Source organism: Pezoporus occidentalis, unplaced genomic scaffold (assembly GCF_034315485.1).
Source record: "Pezoporus occidentalis ecotype Australia unplaced genomic scaffold, CSIRO_AGI_Poc_V1 ctg23, whole genome shotgun sequence".
NCBI classification, from domain to species: Eukaryota; Metazoa; Chordata; class Aves; order Psittaciformes; family Psittacidae; genus Pezoporus; species Pezoporus occidentalis.
This window is the reverse complement of record NW_026914180.1, coordinates 1,007,017-1,028,602: the sequence shown is the minus strand read 5'-3', so window position 1 is coordinate 1,028,602 and position 21,586 is coordinate 1,007,017. Positions and strand designations below refer to the sequence as shown.

The window sequence follows — 21,586 nt, the reverse complement described above, 5'->3', positions numbered from 1 at the left end:
TCAAACAAGGTAATCTCACCAAAAATGCAGAGGGGAAAATAAATGGTAGCGATCTAATAGCTGTGAACAATATATGTCTAAAAATACGTCCAGAAACTGGAATTGTTTTATGGAGAAAATATTACCACAATGACATTTGTCTGAAATACAGCAGAAAAACATCAGAATAGCAGAACTTTTTGAGAGTTAACATGGGAGGGTTGGAGTGAGGCATTCCAGAATTTGGGGTTTGCCTCCATTTTCAGAGGTGGGGAGTGAACAGAAAAGCTGAAGAAGGGGGCAGTGAGGAACCAGTCTAAAGTCCTGAACCAAACAAAATATTTCTGAGTGCCTAGAGCTCCACCAAGGCAAGACACTGGAAAGTCTGCATGATGAGTTCTGCAAAAAATGCCAAATCCTTGCACATGATTTGGATCCCAGCAAAATCTCCCTGTCCTGTGGTAAATTTTGTGTTTCTAGACAGCGTCCATCTTCAGCCATAGTGTGCAAGTCTCTCACTGCAGGGATTAGATGGTATCCTTAGCTGATGCCAAACTGCTCTTTTCTATCTGTCCATTCCTGGGCTCCCTAGGGCAGTAGCAGAGCTTGCTCCCTCAATGCCACAGCAATGTCACCACACTCCACTTGCCAACCCTGCTAGCTGCTGGCTGGACATCCCAGCCCATGAAACCCCTGGCTTATTCCTGGAGAACACAAGTGAAATAATGGAGATGCAGTGCCCAAGACCCACAGTCTGGGAGCAAAGGCCCAGGCATCTCTCCTTGAGAGAGATTTCATGGACCAAACTGTTCAGTGGAAAAAGTTTGGGAAATAATAGCTTTGAAGTCAATGGGATTGATTTACACCATCCTGTGGCCTTACTTCTAACCCAAACATCACAAAAAATAGCTACCTAGAGGGTCCGAGCTCTTTTTTTAAAAGGCTGATCAACTGTTATTACTGGAAAAAGCAAACAAAGGCTCAAGGGCACAAGGACATCTTCGGCCTTCTAGGTCTGAAACCTTTCTTTCATTTCTCTCATTTTTTCCAATAAATAATTCCAATGTCTGAAACATTAAAAATATAAAACATTTAAATAATAACACTTTAGCTGTAAATAAAATTATGTATGGTGTGCATGGCATATGCAGTATGTAATCTATTATAATAGAATATATAGAATATTTATGAATATGGAATTAAATTATAAACACAAAATATTATTTAAATTTATATTATTAGAAAAGAAACATTCTTTAAAAAAATATATACAAAAATAGTCCCCACGTTAAAACTTTTCTCTCTGCACCAAAATGCTTTGAAAACTCTGGGGTCCGAAGCTGAGGAGTGTCCATCAACAATCTCCTTTGAAGCTGCTGAGAACAGAGGACACTTGAATCCTGGTAGGAAAAGGCTCCCAAAGTTTTTGGACTTCAGTTACAGATGGGAACTGGAGTGAGCTGGGAGTACTCTGCGGCTGTGAAACCCAGGCAGGGTCATTGGTGGAGATTCTGGGTCAAAGTCATATGCTTTGGAAGAAAAAAGGAAAGAAATAAAATCAGGGGGAAGTGTTTTTATCATGAACTCCTGCCCTCAAAAAGCTGTGGTAATAACAAATGCATTCTCCAGCACATAAAAGAGAAGAAATAAAGCTTAAAGCTGGATGGGACTTTATCGTATTTTTTTAAAGAAACCCTCTTTACTTTAATTGCCAGTTGTGATGGCAGGAAAAAAAATATGTAAAAAGCAAGAATAGCTAAAAATAGGTCAGATAAAAGTCAGCATATCTAGCCATAAATTATCCAGACCCCAATAAAAGCTCAGTGAATGAGACAGTGGAATGTGTGGGGGCATGAAGACATAATGATACTAAATTAGAGCTTGCCTTCAGAATCGCATAGGGTTGTGAATTACTCTCGTTTAAGAGCCTTGCAGTAATCGATAGCGGCTTTTGCTGCCTGTGGACAAAATCTCATAAATCCCCTTTTATTTTAGGTGTCTGTGTGGAGGAAAGTGTGCCATAGAGGCTTCAAAAGAGGTGAATGGATCAGGTCCCGTGTGGTTGCGATCCTGCCAGTGCCCAGGCTCTTCTACTTGGATTTGCTCCTCCTCCCACCCGTGCTCCCAAGGGGAAAGCAGGGTGCTAAATGCTGGATGTGCTAATTGCTGTGCAATCGTACTTAAGAGGTAAAACATTGTCAAGCTGGGCTCCCTTTGGAGAAATTAAATCTCCCTGAAATCCTTTGCCTACAATGTGTGTACCATCCAGCTGAGCAGCATCTCCATAATGAATCTCCAGGCCTGATTCTCTTCTCGCTGTGTTTAGAGCAGCGTAATCCTAATACGTGGGAACAACATAGCTTTATTCATATAATTAGTGATCTTCTAGGGAGTGCCCAAAGCATTCAAATTATTCACTTCTGAAGCCGCCTGAATTTAGCAGAGCTGCAGTGTTCATCTCCACATAAGCCCTGTCCATTTGTACACAGAAACAATTTGTGGACTGGTACAATTACCGGGCTTAGAAGTTCTCTGCATTTTGAAAGCTGCCAAGAAGTGCTGGCATCTTGATTTTTAAGTTGGGATACAGTGGTGCGACAGGTATCTCTGGGCGCAGAACCCATTATCCCATAGCCAAGACTTACTACAGGCCACAAAACTCTTGCTAAGACCTTCTAACACAATTAAGACCTACAATGAAAGACCACAAGTACAGTGTGCCACAGGAAGAGAGGAAGACACAAAGAGGGCATCTCCCTTGTCCCAAGGGGATTCATTAAAGGCCTCCCAGAGGGATGTAGAAAATGAGCCATTCCTCATACTATGGAAAAAACAAACTCTAATAGTCCAAATAAAGTCTCAAAATGAGCCAAGCTCCTTTACTTTCCTCTGACATTTGCATTGCCTTTTGCATGTTAATTATTAACAGGAATCTGCTTCTGGGACCATTACTCTGGGAGTAGCATGCCCATCTTCCTGATGGCCTTTAGGAAACAAGCCTTCACCACAGAAGGACATGATCTCTGAAGGCACAGATGGACTCGATCCTGAGAAGAGATGAATAAGGACAGGGCTTAGCTTGGCAATGAGGAGGAAAGCAAACACCTGCTTTTGGCAATGGCACTGGCCAAAGGAGTTATCAGGATCTTTGGAAGGAAATTCCCCAGCTGTGCCCAACATCCCTTGTCCAGCAGGAGTTTCTCAACCCAATGTGTGAGAAAGCAGAGGCCAGCAGTTATCTACATTCCTTTCATTCCACCAACAAAGTCTCCCTGTGGTTTCATTTCCTCTAGAAAGGTATTAAGGAATATTAAAGGGATAGGAATCTGCCCATTAAAGACATGTCCGACAGATCCCTTGCTTGCAAAGGAAAGACTGCAGGGCTTAATTTAACCAATTGTTGATGATTGATTAGCAAGGCCATTTTAAAGTGCTTTTGATCCCCGAGTCCCCTCATTACAAGCATGACTGGGGCTGGAGGGTTGGACTATCCCCAAACAATCTTGGAAGCCGAGGGAGCTTTGAACAAGTTTTTATTAATATTCTGATCAATAAGCATGAAGGAGCAGATGAAAAGCATTTTGCTGTATTGCATCCACTGTGCCAGGTTTTCAGCAGGCTTGGACAGATCTCTTGGCTGCATAGCTCCAGCTTGGAGCTGCTGGGTGCCTTCCTTGGCTGAACACTGGGTGTGCAACAGGACCTTTGCACATGTGCTTGGCTGTGGGAGCCTGTGCAGCTGCAGCAGTTGTGCAATGAGCTTTAGTTCTGCTGTTGCAGTCACGGCTTCTTGCTGGTTGGAAATGCATCTGAAATGCTGGGCTACAGGGGAGACACGAGTGGCAAGGCAGCCTGGGCTAGAGCTGCTTTGGAATATGTGAAGGCCTCCAGGTTGTGATGGTTTTAAATGATGCTTTTCATCTGATGTGCTAAAGTTTTATGTGTCTCACTGTGAGAAGGTGAAGTTCAGAAACAGCAGATCAACCCAAGGAGAGCCTATTCTCCAAGAAGAAATGCCATCTCTTTTCGACCCGAGTCCCCAGTCATGCAGTAAGCATTGCAGTGAAAGGAGGGTGGAGAACAGGCAGAAGAGAAATGGCAGGACAGGTCCTGACATTGGAGGCAGGGCAAAGGCTAGGAGCTTGGCATGGGAGAGAAACCCTGCATGAAGCTGTTCTTGGCGCGTCAATTGTGCTTCAGGCTATCTCTATGTGAACAGTCATGTCCCAGACCTGACTTTGAATTTGCATCCAAACAACCACCAGATATGACTCCAAAATTATTCATTTGAAGGTTGGTTGGAGTCTGGGCTACTCCACAGACACACATGGTGCCAATTTTGGCTTTGGACTCCAGAGACTTGTTCATCTGCAGAGTGATCACAGGTAACTTCTCAGACACCGGTGACCATGAGGCATGCTGAGATCTGCTGATGAGAAGCCTTCTGTACAGAGCAGGCATTCATATTATTATTAATCTAGGTCTCACATCTTACCATCTGGTTCTCTTTCCGAGCCTGGCTTCCAGCTGACAGCAAGCTGTTCAGATGGGCTCGCTCCCACCCACAGCAATCCTCTGGGCTCCAGTGCCCATCAGTGGATCCCTCCTGCGCTGTGCTTGCAGCCTTGCCTTACTTATTTGCACATGTGAAAGTAGGGGTGGTTCAGAAATCGGAGGTCATCCAGCTCACCTCGCTTCAGATGGCTCCAGTACAAATGTCTGTCTTTGAACTGAAACAGGTGCTTTTAAGACATGATTCATCTGCCCTGTTTTAGGTACCAGCTGCAGGATGAATACTGTGCTAGTCTCATTGCCTGGACTGTTTAGATAGACCTGAATTGCAAAAAACAATGTCCAGGCTGACAAGCTTACAGGTAGACATCTGCAAGGGAGATAAACCAAATGAGATGCTTCCTAGCACAGGCATGTGGAAATGTTTCCTGTAACTGGAGACTGCCAAGGTCTGCTTTGCACCAGAGAACACCAGGCTTCTCAGCAATGATTCTCATGCATAATAGTAATAACAAGCCCAACACTTCCCTCAGTCCAGTCATCACCTCTGCAGATTGAGAAATAACTACACATGGAACCCCATGATTGCAGTGCAGTGGCCAAATCAAACACCTGAAAAGGTCCTTGCATGTGGGTCTATCCAAGTGAGCAAGTTGTCTCAGCAGCTAAGACAGTCAATGGAGACGTTGATAGTTTGCAGTGGTTAGGTGTGATGCAGATGACCAGCCATTAAAGTGTTGCCTAATATAAAAGATAATGATATTTTTCATGTCATGTCACACTTGGCATCTTGCTAAGGAACCCCGAAGGCACAGGTCACCTGTAAACCCAGTGTCATCCGGGTCTGGTGTCTGCCAGGTGCTTGTGGATGACTTGGATACTCCGGGTCATCTCACATGGCAGAAGCCATCTATATTTAGGAAACCAAATTGTTCCCTTGTGACCCTGTGAGTCCACAGGCTGAATTCCAGCCCAGGTCACCACCAGTGAGAACTTAGGCAAAGCCACCATACTCCTTAGAAAGAAAGCACTGCCCTGCTCTTGGTTGCTTCTCTCAGACTGATGATGGCATTTTGCAAGAGCTGCACTGTCCCATGGCAAAGGTACACTCTGCTCCTGCATGTAGCCACACTGCTTTCATATGCTTTCCTTTTAGTCTGTCCACTAACATCTCCCTCCTGGAATGACATGTGGAATGAACGGTGGCCAAGGAACAAAACACAGAAGTGGCGATGTCTGGCAGGGATGTGGTGATCTTAGAGAAAATTTCAGACAATCACATCAGACCTGAATTTGTTGGCATACTTGTTTTTGTGTCTTGGCAAAGTTTTAACAGCAGACATTAACAATACTGTGACTTCTAATGTTAACGTAAGTTTGAAGAACTCGATGTCTAAGAGCTGAACCCCAATGTGCTGGACATCAATGCAGAGCAAGTACACAAAGAGCTCAAATAATTGGAAAGATCAGTTGCATGATCTTGCAGTGTGGAGCCAGGTACTAATTAAAGGTTTTTGGGTAGCTTTAAGCTTTGGTCTTCACTGAGGTGACTTGTAAAGTTGAGACTGAACTTCATAAGCATTCACTGAAATAAGTTACTTACTCCAGGGATGGTCTTGGTGGAAGACTGAAGCCCTTGGTTCCCAGTCAGAGTTCATCCTTTAGAGGTTTTCGGAGCACTTAGCTCTGTTGAGCTAGCTGGTTTATCAAAAAGCACAGCACTGGAAATTCATGTATAAATTAGGCTATGCTGTTTGCTTCCTGGTCTTACTGGAAGCTGCAAGTACTTTCCATTTTTTGAAACAAGCCTAAGGAATCCTTCCCAATTTCTTCAGAAACTTTCTTGGAAATCTGTAAAGAACCAGGATGGACATATCAAGGTGTCGCTCATTTTCTTGTATCTAAAGTGACAAAAGTCAATACGTAATTGAGATGAAGAAAATGGGAACCGAACAAAATGCATTGCTGAAAATCATGAGAAAGTTCTTTTTACTCAGGAAGAAGTACAGGTAAACAAAATAAATAAAGGTCAGCACATTCAACCTTCAGGTCAATTCTCCTTCAGATTTCATCAGGAGTTGCATGTTTCTAGTGGATGTGGCATTTCAGGTACCAGCAACCAGGGACAAAAGAAAGTACTCCTACCATCTCTCCTTGGTAAAGCCATGAGGTTTCTTGTTTCCCCATCACTCTGTGGGTCTATAGGGATAGCTGACTTAAAGGGAAGAAAAGGTCAGGTTTGAGCTGGGGAAATATGGGGGATGGTAGACCTGAGGAAGACAGTCACTGTGCCTTGGTTCCTTGCCTATGACCCCCCATAGTGAGTTGTGAGGGCAAACACATCACATACTTCCAGGTGTTCTGGAAAGCATTCAGAGCACAATGAGTAGATTGACTATCAACAGACTGACTCTTCCCTTGGATCTCTCACCAGAACACTGTTTTATCCTCCTTTCAGCTTGGAAAGCTGATTCCAGTCCTTCCTGATGTGAAGCTCAGCTCCCAGTCTCAGCTGCATATCCTGATAGCTCATATTAGGTGATTAAGAGAGAAGTTCAGCTGCAACATTTATTCATGGCACTGGCACATCTGATGCCCAGATCCATCAGCCAGCTGGCCACCAGGACAAGGATGAGTAGTAAAACTTCCAGTCTGCTTTTCCAGACCAAGGTGGCCTCTGCAAATTATATTAATTCTAGGTCAAATTTACCCTGGGAGACTCATGGGCAATTCCCATTTTCAATATCCTCTCTGTCCAGCTCACCCTACACATCATGGTAAAATCTCTCACTCACTGGTTGCATCCCGGGGCGTCTCATTTCACAATCAGTGCCAAAGTGCAGGAAACCTATGGGTACATTTTCTTCCCCTCAGATATAGCATTTAGGTTAGGAAGGGAGCTGTAAAGGTGACTATTACTTAAGAGAAAGAACCCATTATCCTGTGCTGAATGCAAGTGTGTAAGGAGAAACTTCTCCTGACCCAAGGAACTCTCTGTCTGGACAAAAGGAGGATGTATGTGATGGAGAAACAAACAACATGCAAGGCAAGACACGACCCCTGGAATTTGGTCTCTCAAAGTTCAAATCCTCTGAAGATCTTTCCAAGTTTTCTCCTCTGAACCTGAAATCCTGCTCTGGCTGCGACCCTGGCAAGTGGTTGGGTCCAAGTGTGTCTCAGTTCCCTCTCTGCTGCAACAGGGCATCAGTACTTGTCTGTGCACTGAGGTTCTCCAAGCACTTTTGAATTGTTCAGGCACCCTGTATGGTCTAAACAAACCGAGCTGGGGATTGTATAAACTACACACATAAATTAAGAGTTTTAAGAGGGGAAGGAGGAAGGTTTTGTTTGTGTATTTTTTTATTACAGGATATAAATGGGCAAATAAATAATTTACCATGTGATCCATGCTTTAAGGCAGCCCAAATCCTTTTCTGCTGTGTCTTTCAGAGCCCTGTTGAAAATCAGAGACAGGCAAGGGAGCAGCTATACATTTATTTTATTACTCTGCAAAAAGCAGAGTTCAAATTAGTTGAAAGTCAGGGTGGGAAAGAACGTGGCCATTCTCATCTCCTAGGTGCTAGAAGTAGTCTGTCTGTATTTCTTGGACTAAGGTTCATCTCACTAGCTTTTAGGTATCCACATCATGGTTGTCTCCTAAAGGACTGATTATGGAATGGTCCCTTTATGGAGAGGATGGGTCATTTCTGCAGCATGAGTCATCTGATCTTGTCTGAACTATTTTAGACAATCAGATAAGCATCATCCTGTCTTCTGGGAGAAGCACTGCAGCAGGGAGATAGACTGGCAGCACTTGTGGGTGGAGAAGAAGAAGCTCAGAGGAGAAGACAGGCTCCTGTTTGCTATCAGTTAGCTCCAAAATCACGGAAGTGGACTCCTGGGGACTGCAAATATAAGGGCATTCTATGTCAGCACATCCAGACGGTGCTACATTTGTGCAAGAAGTCACTCAGAAAAAGCAAGATCTTTAAAGATGATTGCAAAGGCTGTTGGAATAGACATGTCTGAGCAGGCTTTTGTAACATTACTTGGCCTCCTCCTCCTGGGGCTAGACCTAGGATTCAGTCAGCTACCTGCTGTAATCTCCATCTAGTCAGCAGAGCTCCCAATGTGGGTTCAGTTTAATGCCACTACAGGTTGGTGTTCCATCAGGTCACCCATAAACCAATCATGACACACGATAACATACAAAAAAAAACATCTAAAATCCTACTCTGAAACAGAACAAGAAGGAAGGGTGCTTGGACATACACCTTTAAAGCTGTCAATTCAGCACTTGGCTCAGCATTGACGTTTGTGCAAAACGGGCCTGGAGACACCTAATTTGTTGAAAGGAAATTCAGTGAAATACAGAGAAGGGAAAAGCCTTATGATTCAGTAGGTCACAAGGTACAATAAATGACCATATTATTGAATGCAAATATGTACTCTGGATCAGTTGAATGGTTCTTTGAGTTTAGTTAATCAGTTACAGAATGATGTTGCTAGCTGCTGCCTTTTCAACAGACTTCAGAAAGAAGGTCTTATTTTTTTAATCCAGATCATATTTGTCTCTTTTTAGGAAAAAAGCCCCAAGTGTCTATGGTACATGGCACTGCCAAACTTGATTTGTATGGATTCCCACCTTCAACAGGCCCTTTGAGGAGAGGGGACTAGAGCCTGGCGTGATAATGAATTGATGAGATATCTCGCAAGCTCTCTGACCTAAAGGTCAAAACTTTGCAGCCTACTGCAATTCAGCAGCTTCAGAATTCAACTTCCACCTAGATACAGCAAACAATATCACAGAACTACAGAATCACAGAAAAAAGCCAGTTGGAAGGGACCTCTGGAGATAATCCAATCCACCCCCCGGCTCAAAGCACGGCCAACTTCAACAGTTGCTCATATCCCCACACTACTTCAGCCTGTGTTCGGAAATAAGGTCTGTGATTGAGCCTGTTCTCATTTAGCACCTTTGAGAGTGTAAAAACTGTGCTTTCCAAAGACCTTTGCTAGGGAGATATTGGCAGTCCAGCAGACTGGGTGGCTTTTCTCTATAGATTTCCTTACCAGTGGTCTAGCCATTAGCATCAAAGTCCAGCCTCATGGCTTAGACTTCACTTGGGGCTATTTCCTTTTCCTCTATGTAGCTGATTTTCCTCCAAAATCAGCCAAAAGCGCTCAGTATCTCACCTTAAGTTGCTAGGAGTTAATACACTTTTTGACACTTCTTGACATGTTTAGGCCTGTATTCATTCTCCGTTTCCAGGCAAAACTGGTGCATGCTGTGGCAGGAATTCTGTAAGGAGCAACAGGTCAATATCCCCAGCACTTGATATTTGCTCAGAAAAAAACAACATTAGAGATTGAATATTGTGGTGTATACTCAGGGGGACGGTAGCATGTAGTCCAGTGGGCTTGGTTTCTCTTGCTGTCCCACTGAAAATAACAGCCCTGCTTCCATGACACTTCCTTTCCTTCTACACTCACTCAGATTTATCCCCCATGGCTGTGTCCCACAAGTGGCATTCAGGGCTCATTTCCTCCTTCTGTCCAGCTGCCAAGCGAAGATCATACGCAGGGTGACACATGGGAGCATAGCTTGCCAACAGACTGCAGCACACAGCGTTTCCCACAGGTATCTCAGTCTTTCTGGGTAGCTAATGATGAGGTGGGTGAGAACAAGTTACTTCGAGGAAGCAAACCTGGAGGAGTTTATGGTGTTAACCACACATTTTCCTGGAGCAACTGAAGCACACCCCTGAAAAGTTTAAGTCAGCTCCTCAGGCTTTGCTAACTTTGTCTTCTGGGTGCCATCAGCAAAGCTGGTGTCTCAGGTCAGGACCTGGCTCATTCTCAGCATGGGCTGTCCAATGTCGTGCTAGATCCATCTCGAAGAAATCCTGCTCATTCCTGCTGCTCATTCTACTGTGCTATAACATCAATATGGCAGTGTCACCGAGGAGACACATCACTCTCAGTTTTAATTCAGCAAGTGGTCCTGAAGATATCACAGTACCCAGTGGTGATGGATGTATGGCAGTGCTCGGGGTGGTTAAGGAGAAAGCCTTGGTAAAGGCAACACCACAGCAGTTGGAACAAAGGATCAGCAGCAAAGCTAGTAACACACCATAAATGTCCCCCTGCAAACTCTGAATTAAACACCCACTCAGCTGAAGCATTTGAATGATGAATATCATCATCTGGGGGTGGGGGGGAGGGAAATCTAGGCAGCTTTATTTTTTCCAGCATTATGGAAAGTATTTCCTTCCTCCTGCAGATGTGCAGCTAGGCGCTGGAAACAGTTACCCATCAAGTTCAAGCAGCTGTACTCGTGTGTCACCAGGCAATGAGACTCCAGGCCTGATCTGTCAGCTCCGCTATTGAAATTAATGGGCCAGACTGTTTACGTTAGTGGAAATCATCCCATTTAAATATATATATATATATATATATGAATACATAACGCAACTGTAAACTGGCAGCACGGAGAGAAGGGGAGAGGGTCTGGAGAAGGCAAATTGGAGAGGCAAATGACAGGGTGTGAAAAGAAAATCTGTGAGAGTAAGAAAACATCCTTGGGGGAAAGATATTAATTCAATGAAAGAAGCATAAGAAATTCCAAGAACTGATCAGATAGCACTGGAATGAGAGAGAGAAAGAGGAAGATAGTTTTATGTATGGATAGATGGATGGATATATGAGATCTATGCAAGAATGAACTCAGTGTGGGTCTGTATCAGAGTCCCAAACATCAGAGGTCACTCGGATCAAATATCTCCAAGGGTCGAAATAGCTTTCAGCAGTAATAGGGAACTTAAAGAGAACAAACACAGTCCAGGAAGAGAATGTGCTTTTTATTATTATTTTTTTCCTCCATACTTAGAATTCAGGAAAAGCAGCATTTTTTCTGCAGCATTTTTCCGCAGCATTTAAAGAGAGTAAATAATCAGGAACATGCTTCTGGAAGAGTTGGGAAGAGGCCAGAGAACATGGGTGTGAGGCAGGGGAATGGCTAGATTCTGGCAAGGTTTCCCATGTGCAGAGGAGGGTGGCGGGTACTTCTCCATCTGAGCTGGAGGAGAGGAGGGGGCCGTGTTTGAAGCCTGTCTGTACGTGAGTCCTGTCTTGGGACAAGGCGGTAGCCCAGATCCCCTCCCAGCAGTTTGCTATGATGCTCCAAGTGTGGGCAGCCAGGGTGGGAATAGCTTACTTCCATCAAAGGATCCATGTTCCTTAATCCGTGCAAGCATTTGACTTGCCTGGTCTTCCTGTGGAGGAATCACACCTACAGGGCTTCAGAGAGCCTGTTACCATTGTTGTTTGGGACCTCCAAGGTGACATGGAGCTGGGGGGACCTTCAAGGTCCCTCTGGGCTGGGGGGACACTGCAAGACTTGACAGAAACATGTCACTCCATCAGCAGGGATTCTGGGGACTTCTCCATGGTGGATCTTCTTGATGCATCAAGAAGCAGAAATCATTTTTTCAGATGTTCAGATGTATTTTCATGATAAGAAACAGAGAGGGGAAGAGACCTTATCTTGAGATCAGAAGCACCATCTCAAAAGTGAGGTTAACGACAGAGATAACCCAGAATCTGGGGACGACCTAATTTATAAGAGAAATGTCAGGAAAAAAGATCGTTCCATTCAGCCTCCCCCATCACATTTTTTACTTGCAATCAGAAACATGAAGTTTCTGATCTGAAAAAGAATGTGCTTTTTTTTTTGTGCATGTGTAAAAAGTCGCATTTTTTAACAGCTCTTTTTCAGTGGTGCTGCGGCAGTGAAATAAATCCCCTTCTCATGCCTGCACTGGGCAGCAAGACAAGAGCAGCGGCTGGGGGACATAGGGTTTCCCTGCATTGCCCCACAATGAAGCCGTGCAGGAGAAAGTGTAAATGAGTCAGAGGTTAGGTATTGCCATGAAGAAAATATCAGCCTCACCTGCATGTGTAAGGTCACAACTCCAGGAGTGTGTAAGTGCAGTTTAGGTTTCAAGGAGTTTGTGTCACAGTGGTTGTCTCAGCTCTGGGGTGCTGCGAGAGGTGGCCGCTGGGGATAGAAGGGTGTGATATGAACAGATCCCAGTATTCAACTGTCAAGTATTAATGAGCCAGGAAGGCTGCAGCTGTAAAATGTCGAAACAAAATAATTCTGTTTTGCAGAAGGACCTCGCTGAAGATGACTCCACCAGCACACAATCCACCAATCCATCACCTCCCAGAATCCCACATGAGAAGGTGGGATAATTACTATAATTTTAATGTACTCCATGATGATTTAAATACACTGGGTAAACTAAAAATATCCTGCTTTTCCATGAAGGTGCTGACTTTCTGAGGTAATGCTGCCCCAGAGCTCCTCATGGTTCATGTGCCAGCCTCTTCTATTACCCCTCAGGGCTCCATAAACCATGTCACAGCTCTTTCCCCTTCACCCCATGGAAAGTCTTTGCTTTCTGTGTTTTGCATGCCTTTCCTTTGGAAAAAAACCCAAACCTCTGCTGTTTCTCTTTCAGCCTGGAGATCAGGCAAGGAACTACACCTCCCATGGCTGTGGTAGCACTGCAGAAGGAACAGAGGATAGAGAAGAGGACTTTAGCAGAAAGGGTAGGGAGCAGAAAGCCTGAGCCAGATGAATGCTTCAGTATGGTTGGAAGTGTCAGTGAAGCGAACAGTGTGTTTCTAACATGGTCTTGAGCATTGAAATACTGCTTAAATTAACTCCAGAACTTACATGAAATCTGAAGGTTTGGAAATATCTTGTGTGATTGATTGAGTGCCTGATTGATTTGATTATATATGTTTTATATGTATGCATTAGGGCTTGATTCAGCTGTCTAAACATAGATTCCTAGGGCCAAGTTAGATGCTATAGGTTATCCAGCCCCAGATTCCACCTCTTGCTTCTGAGGAGTGCTCATCTTCCCTTGGCTCTATGTCGCTTTGCCAGCACTGTGGGATGTCTCAGATATACAAGGGCATCTCAGATAGCACCAGGCTCCCTTGCGTAGGCAACTGAATACCACCCTCTGAGTCATTAAGGCTCTTAGAGATCATGTTTTCAAGGGTTTTCTCTGCAGTCACAGGGACCAGAAATTTACCTTAAAAACAAATGACATCCAAAGCCAAGATTCTTGGATACTCAGTTAATTTTGTGGGGGCTGGTCTGGAAATATTCTGAAATCTGATCCTTGCTATAAAGTTGGGAATCTTGGCAGCAGCGTCAAGAAGTAAACTGTGTATATTTTGCCTAGAATTGTTTCTACCAGGAAATAATAATAAAAAAAAAAAACAAAGCAACTCTTTTCCTTTAATTTATTTTCAGAGATTTCATGGGTCCCTTTCTTGTCCCCATCCTGCTGGAAGGAAGGAAACCTAAGATGAGGTTGGCTCCTTGTATTTGTGCAAACAAAATTCTTAGATAGCCTGTCACAACTGTTGATGTTAATCAAAGTGGGTTTAGTAACACAAAAGTTTACTGGACCATTCATATGGATAACTCATTTAATAAAGGAGGAGAAACAGGCTTCTTCCCTGGATGAGGATCTGGGTTGGGCTTCAACCAGTGCTAGGGAGGCTTCTGATTTAGAATTGCAGTTCTTTGGTCTTGAGCAAAGAATGGGGGCAAGTGGGTCCATCTGGACTGTCAGGTTTTTGCATTCATCTATAGGGTCTTCTGTGTGAGAGCTGCCTGGCAAGATTACACTAAAGGAAACAAAGGATTTCACAAGCTCTAGCTGATACGAAACTGATGACCCTTGTTCTGCTCCTCAGTTGACCATTGTGAAGTTACTATTGCAGAGATAAAGCTCATAAATCTTTGTGCCTGGCTTTTTTCCTAGATTCTGTTTAGCAGTGTTTCTTGGCAGTTTCTTAGTAGATATTTTTTAGACCTGGCTCCCTTCCCACAGTACTGGCAATTAAACATATTAACATTCATCTTTAAAAATAGCGAGGAGTGGGTATCCAGCCTTCCCAGATGAACACCCCTGAATGTGGGAGGGCCTGCAACGGAGCAGAGCCCAGAAGCAAAACATGTAGATAGATGGTGGAGAGACTACCTGGTCTCTCCGTGTCCTTTCCAGTCTTTGTTTCTAGGATCAACTCACCCTCATTCTTTCTCCTTGATAAATTCATACCCACACTCCCAGACTTTGCAACCCCGTGCTGGTTTATGCAGAAACCACCCTGTTGAGAGGAGGTCTTATATTTAAATTTGTGTAAAGATTTAGATTGATAGAGCAACCAGCATCTGACGTGGTTTCCAGGCTGCTTGTTGAGCTGGGAAGTAAAAACCAACAAACAGTCCTTCTCCTCCCTCTGCTTGAGCTCTGACAGTGTGAAGTGGAAATGACCTGGCTGGTAATTTAGTTTTGAGCTTCCCTGCCTGAGCCTCTCTCAGCCTCTGTAAAATGCAGAGGAAACATCTTGTTATCTCCAGATAATGATGGCTACCCAAGAAGAAACAGACCCTTCTGGGAGGCACATTTTCATCTCTGCTTCTGTCACTTCTCCATCAGTGAGGACTGCTGGCAAAAGAAGTGGTGTGGGAAAAGACTCAGCTGTTAAGTGGGCACAGAGGTGAGTGATACATGCCCATACTTACACCTCAACTTCACAGTGAGCCCTTGATGTGTTACCTAGCCCAGCTTTTCTTCTGTCTGGTTCCGGGCAGTTTCCTGCACTGAAGAGATGCTCTTGGCTCTCATTCCCCAGGGTTTCTGATCCAGGGGCACCATGGTAATGCTTTCTCCACTGAGAACTGTGAATCCCAAATTTCTCCCTCATGGACAAGCATGAGAATGCGCAGAAACCCAGGCTAGGACACAGCAAACGAAGGGTAGCACAATGACTGCACACCATAACTTCAAAGGGATCTCATGGGGCTGAACCACTGCGAGAGGAGCACCCAAGTCCATGGATGGTGAAAATGTCCAAGGACAGGGAATGCAGGAGCCTGAGCAGAGAACTGGAGGAGGAGGGGATCTGCAGCAGATATTCACAGACAGTCAGCAAAGGAAAGCAGCAGCTTAGGAGATTGCATCTCTCCAGGAGCCTGCAGGAGCCAGCTGCCAAAGACAGCCCCACAGAGCCGGAACTGGCCTTTGGGTAGAGCAGGTGTTTTGATTTGGGGTCCACGACAGCCAGGACACAACTAAGCTGAATCTGAATGTAATAAGCTTGTAAAATACAGAGCAAGGACACTGGAAGTGTAAGTGCTGAAGGACAAGTCCCAGTCCTTCCTACTGAATCACCCTGCGAAAGCGTGGGTCCCTCACACCCTCCCAGTCTGCAGAACTCCCAGTTACTGGGATCTCAGGGATTGTTTTTGTGGAAGGTCAAGGGCACCAGCTACGCAGATCATTTGGGCCCCAAACCTGAACATTCTCTGTGTCATACAAAGGACATGGTTCAACACCTTGGTGAGGACAAATCGATAGAGATTGGTGGCAACAGTAATGAGGGGTGGATTTGGGGTCTCTAACATAGGACAAAAAGTCAGCAGTCATGCAAATGCCAATGAGCTGGGTGAGTCTAAAGGAAGAGGGGTTGTTGTAGTCACCCTGTTTTGGGGAGGGACAAGGTTCCAAGGCCTTGGGGATGTCTTTACCCCTCTCTGTAATGGGCTGTCACATAATTTTTTAAAATTATTTATCCTTGAAAGATTGACCATTTTAGCCCTCAATTCTTTAAAACAGACGGGAAGACTGTGGCAGTGTCTCACAATAGCCAGTCCTTCAGGCAACGCCTTCCACCAGCCATTTTGAAGTTTTAATCATTTTTGGTGTTCGTCATAATTTCAGCTAATATATCCAGGGTGGTTACAGTGATGATTCATGCAGGATGCATCCTGTTTCTTCTCTCCCGCATCTCTCTAGCAAAAAAGCTGCTATGGATTAGGAACTTTGCCCTTCATTTTTGGAAATTGCTCTACCACTATAGACTTTAAATGAGAATTGCTGTGGTATTTCACTGTGCGCTATTTCAGAGTGCAGGCTTCTTTGATGCAGTCATCATCTATATGGAAAAGAGGCGAATACATGAATCAATGGTATAGTTCAGCTGCATCTGCATTAGAAAGGCATAAAAATGAATGAAATGCAGTAACTGAAATGTGCTTTCCTAGGAGTCTATGCCAAATCGGTACTTCAGATATACATCAAGAAGCTTTGCAGGCACAGGCTGCAGAACAAACAGGGTCCTACAGTTTCACACCACAGTTTCTACATTCTCTTTTTCATCTCTGGAGACTGGAGCATGTCAAGGTTTGGGTGAGTTCACCAAAAGTTTCATCATACGTCTTTCATCTGATATATATATAGAAAGAAGATTGTTTTTCTACTTCCATGTTCATTTTTATTGCTCACTTCTAGAAAATGCAGATGTTTTTCAGCCTAGACTCTGGAGGAAGGCTGCTCTTCCCTGTAAGATGGGCAGCAGAACAAACTGTGTCAAATCATCTTAATACAGAACAGTTGGTCCATGCAGCTTTAGGCAGTCTTAGGGGGGTCCTCTGCAGGAGAAAGACCTGTTTTTTGCTTTGCTCTGGCCAGCTCACCAGCTGGGATAGTAAAGCGAAGATGTCTTCTGCTGCTCTACTTGTTCAATTAATAAACAAACCAGTTAAAAGACAAAGCCAAAAATCCTCAGAGGAACAGATGATCTTAGCTGCCCTCCTTGTTTTTCAGTAACAGTGAATATCCTTACTTTTGCCCAGCCTAATCCTATCATCTGTTGCAACTCACATGCCAGAAATCTACACATGAACACAGCCTACATCTGAGAGAGGGGACCACAACAACCGAAGCAGGTACTGCTGGTGGGTTTCTGCCTCTGGGATGTTCAAGACTGCTTATAACAGAGAACGGCAATGGGAACTGCTGGAACATGATTAATTTCATCCTAAAACTGATGTTTAAAATAGGTCAGACAAATCCCTCTTGGGCACTGCCATTTTCTCACCATTGGCTGTAAAATGAGCCTGGGGCATAGCTGTAGATAACTACTGTGAAAATATCGAGATGAATATCACCCCTTTATTGGAGGGATCTGAATATGTACTTTAGTTCCCACTATGGACTGTATCATGGGGGCAAGGCCAAAGAAGGGGCTTTATCATTACTTCCTTGGTCTCCTAGTCAACCAACAAATACTGGAGACAGCAGACTGGATTTGGCATCTTTGCTTTCCAAACCATGCTTTAATGGCTGATCTCTTTGCCCTGGTACTTTCAGGTTATGAGTCAATGGGAACATCTTAACTGCAGTTTTAGAAGCGTGAAGCTCATTGTCAAAAGCACAGAAGGCAACAGGTAGGAGAGGAAATGAGCAGCCAGCTCTATTCAATATTAACAGTTTGGCACCTAGGGAGGCATGTCCAAGTGAGTTTATCTCCCCCCAAAAACTGGCATGTTGAGTAAAAGCGCTTGTTAGAAGAGTGACCCCAGGGAGGATGAGATACTTTCTACATAATTATCTCCAGTCAGGGTTTGGCTCTGCTATAGTAGATGTCAGTCTTTCACGCCCACTGCTGAGTGGCCATATAACAACCCTTGTGGTGAAATACATGAATAGAAGGTAAAGGAATGCAATGTTCTTCTTGTTTTGCATGGTTCAGGATCAAATGCATCAAACACCGGCAGCACGTATCACATCACATAGAGCTGTGCCTTATCGCAAGGCTGTATCCTGTTGGCAGCTGAAACTCATATCAAGCAATCTCTGCCCTGAGGATCTTGTAACTAAAAGGTGAATGGTGATACAAAAAGGCAAAAAAACCCCACATGATGTATTGGGAGAGCTGTAAGCTTTGATTCAGCAAAGACTGTAAAGATGTGTTTCATTTAAATAAGCCCTGAAATTCACTCCCATCAAGAAAACATAAGAATGTGATTATTTCTCTCCTTAAAAAAAAAAAAAAAGGAAAAAAAAAAAAAGACAATAGAGCCAGCTCCAAAGTTATGAAAATAATCATTAATTTACAGCTCCACCAACTGTGGGAGATACTATTGGTTTTTAAAGGATGTTTGTAAGGCTGTTATCTACTGGGATCAATAACCACCTTGTAGTAAAGCCCCAGGGTGCTGGCAGAGGCAACCACAATATTCCCTGCAATTGTTGCTCATCTCATATTTATCAGAGTGTGGTCACAAAAGCCATCTGCAGGAACAAATTCAGAACTGGCATAATCTGACACAGTCTCTTTGTGAGAGGCACACACTGCTGCTGAACCTGAACCTTCAAGTTATAAAAACCCACTTAGAAGAAGTGGGTTTACTATTTCTTTTCCTCCAAACTGCTGACTTATGGGGCTCATGGGTGATCCTGGTTTTATCACAGATATGGGATATGGTACCAATGTCATCATTACAACTTTTTTTCTATAGGCACCATTGACTACACAGTATGCTGAGAGATTCCCTTTCACATGACCCTTAAACTTGGTCTTCATCCTTAGGCTTATATGGGCCTTAAAGACATAAACATGGGCAAGTGTATCTTAATGAGAAAAAAAAAAAAGGTGAATATATTACATTTGTGAGGAACACTTAGCACTAAAAAAGATAGTAACCATGGCTCAGTTAGCACTTCATAACTCTTTACAGTGCGATAATTGTATCCTTGAACCTGAGACAGCAGGTTAAAATGGAAAAGTGGCACTGATCCAAGCCTGAGTCTGATAAAGCACTGCCTGTTTGGAGTCTTGTAAATCCAGCAAAGAAGCAGAGTCCTAAAAGGCAAGAAGGTGTGGAGCAGGTAATCACAGCTCTTGGATGGATTACTATCACTTTTAGGGTGTACATTAACACTTGATGCTCTTCCAGATGGCAGGGTCTGCTTAAGAAGTTTGCAAGTGCAATTCTAAAACCAGCATCAAGCCTTCACCCAGATGAGGTCCCTCCCTGTGTTCAGAGCTGGTGACCCAACATTTTGGCTCCCCAGAGCCCTGTCAATATCAACTCTTTGGTGGCTGCCAGCACATTTCCCTGTTCACTGCCAGATCTGCCTCTTGTTCTCAAACTACATGCAGGCAGAGGATGCAAAGAGCTTTCTATCACCCTTCTTTCCCTTTTAATGTGGTGTGGGGCCCTTGCACAGAGACACTGGTGGTCTCACAAGGCTCATCCCTCTCTTGCAGAGGAAGGAGAGGCCTTGTGCTGTCCTTGTGCCCTTTGGTGCCACTTTGCTTTATGCCTCTACTAAATCTATCCCCAGAGCTCAGTGTGGCTGTAGCAGCTATAGAGCTTGGCACCGGGGGCTGTTTTAAGGTTGCCGCAGTGACTGTGATGGTAGCATTTAAAAATGGCACAGGTCATTATTTAATGCCAGCTGGGTAGGGATTGCAGGGAAGGTCGGTCAGTGACCTGGTGTGACCCATCACTGATTGACAGCCCTGTACAACAGGAACTTCATGGGGGGTGACCAGGGAGGAAGATTCACATCCTCTTGTATCCACAGGAATTCCAACATTTTGGCTGAGGTTCGGAGGAGCTGCTGTAAGTGAGAGGCACCAAGAGCTCAGGCCGAGCACTACCATAACTGAAACTGGTCTTGAAGAACAAGGCATTTCATCTTACAGCAGACAAACCTGCTTTAATTACACATGTGTAGAAAGGTGGGGAGTAACAACTGATGATAAGAGCGATGCAACAGCCCCAACAGAATTAGCTTAATTTCTCCTGTGCCCTTAATTATCTTAGAGGAGGAAGGGCTTGAGGGATATAAAATGCCTGGGGAGCCAAGGGGGAAAGGGAGGCATCATGATCAGTTTGCAAGGCTCTTCCAGGCTGCCCCAGTCTCCTGGCTCCTGCAGTTGCAGTCCCAGCATTCTCCAGGGACAGTGTGATCATTGCCAGGGACAGCATCCTCCATAACATGAGACGGATACAGACAACCTGCAAGGTCACCCTTGGGGTCTACCCAAGTGGGGTACACTGTTCTTAGAGGGGGTTTTGCACCTTGAAAGCAATGGAAGCTGGTCAGTGGTGAACAACATTTAGGTAGCACCACAGCTAACAAAGCTCAGACATTGCCCAGTGTCAAAGTTAAAGGCCATCCAGTTCCAACCCCCTGCCATGGGCAGGGGCACCTTCCACTAGACCAGGCTGCTCAAAGCCCCATCCAGCCTGGCCTACTATCTAGCCCCATTTATCCATTTAAGGGCAAGTTTAGTCCTACCTGCCTGTTCTCTTTCTCTCCCCCATGACAGGGACCATCTCCACATTAAGCTTCTCCACAGTCCACTAGAGCTTTCCTAAGAGAGGAGAAAACACCTTTTGCTGTAATTGCACCAGTGTGAGGGCATTTCTCCAAGCAGCATCCAGGGGAGAGGTTCTGGGTGACACAAAGCTCAGTGTGTCCCTACCTCGAGGTCTTTGCTAATTCTTCCAGGGAGGAGGAAGACATTATGCAAATGGACTCTTAAATACCTCTTCTAAGATCAGTCATCCTCAACTAAGCAGATGTTGAGGTAATGGTCATGCTTATAATCAAGCTGTTCCAGGAAATGTTCCTCAGAGCTACATTCAATCAACCACAGTGTTAGTCATAGCCCTGTTGCAGCTCTGGTCTTCATTGCTGGCATCTCTCAGACAGACCCTAGCCATGGCTCAGGGGCCAGCATGCACAGGTAACATCCCCAGCGCGGGTGACTGTGATTATCCACTGGGTTGGGTATAACGGCAAGAGCCATGCTGTCATTTCTGGACACAGAGCTAAAAAAAAAGAAAAAGATCAGAAAATAGCCCTTAGCATATGTTGTACTCATACAGCGTGTCCTAAATGACCTGCTAAGATGTTTTTAGGCAGCTAAAATTAGGTGAAATGAATCCTGCTGTTAGCACCCATTGGTGATCATCCTGAGATCTTTTCCAGCTAAGGTGCTTTGCAAGGCTCTCATGTACCATACCTCAGCCCACTCTGTACTGGTCTGGCTCACCAAAGATAAACAAGCCACCCTGCCATCTCTTTGGAGGGTGTCTTTGTCTTCATCCTCCAACCCATTGCTAGTTGGCAATAAACATCTCCTGAGGTGGAGGTGCCAGCTCTACCCTCCCAGTTAACCAACGCTGTGCATCTGAGTCATT

The 21,586-nt window shown here is 44.5% G+C and overlaps 1 long non-coding RNA gene across 1 annotated transcript; it reads left to right on the top strand.

Moving 5' to 3' along the window:
* The first annotated feature begins 566 nt into the window (after positions 1-566).
* LOC134165029 (uncharacterized) lies at positions 567-16,221 on the top strand. The gene is made up of 4 exons (XR_009965335.1): positions 567-1,382; positions 1,975-2,017; positions 12,664-12,738; positions 15,217-16,221. It is a non-coding gene; the product is annotated as an uncharacterized LOC134165029 (long non-coding RNA).
* Positions 16,222-21,586: the final 5,365 nt, after the last annotated feature.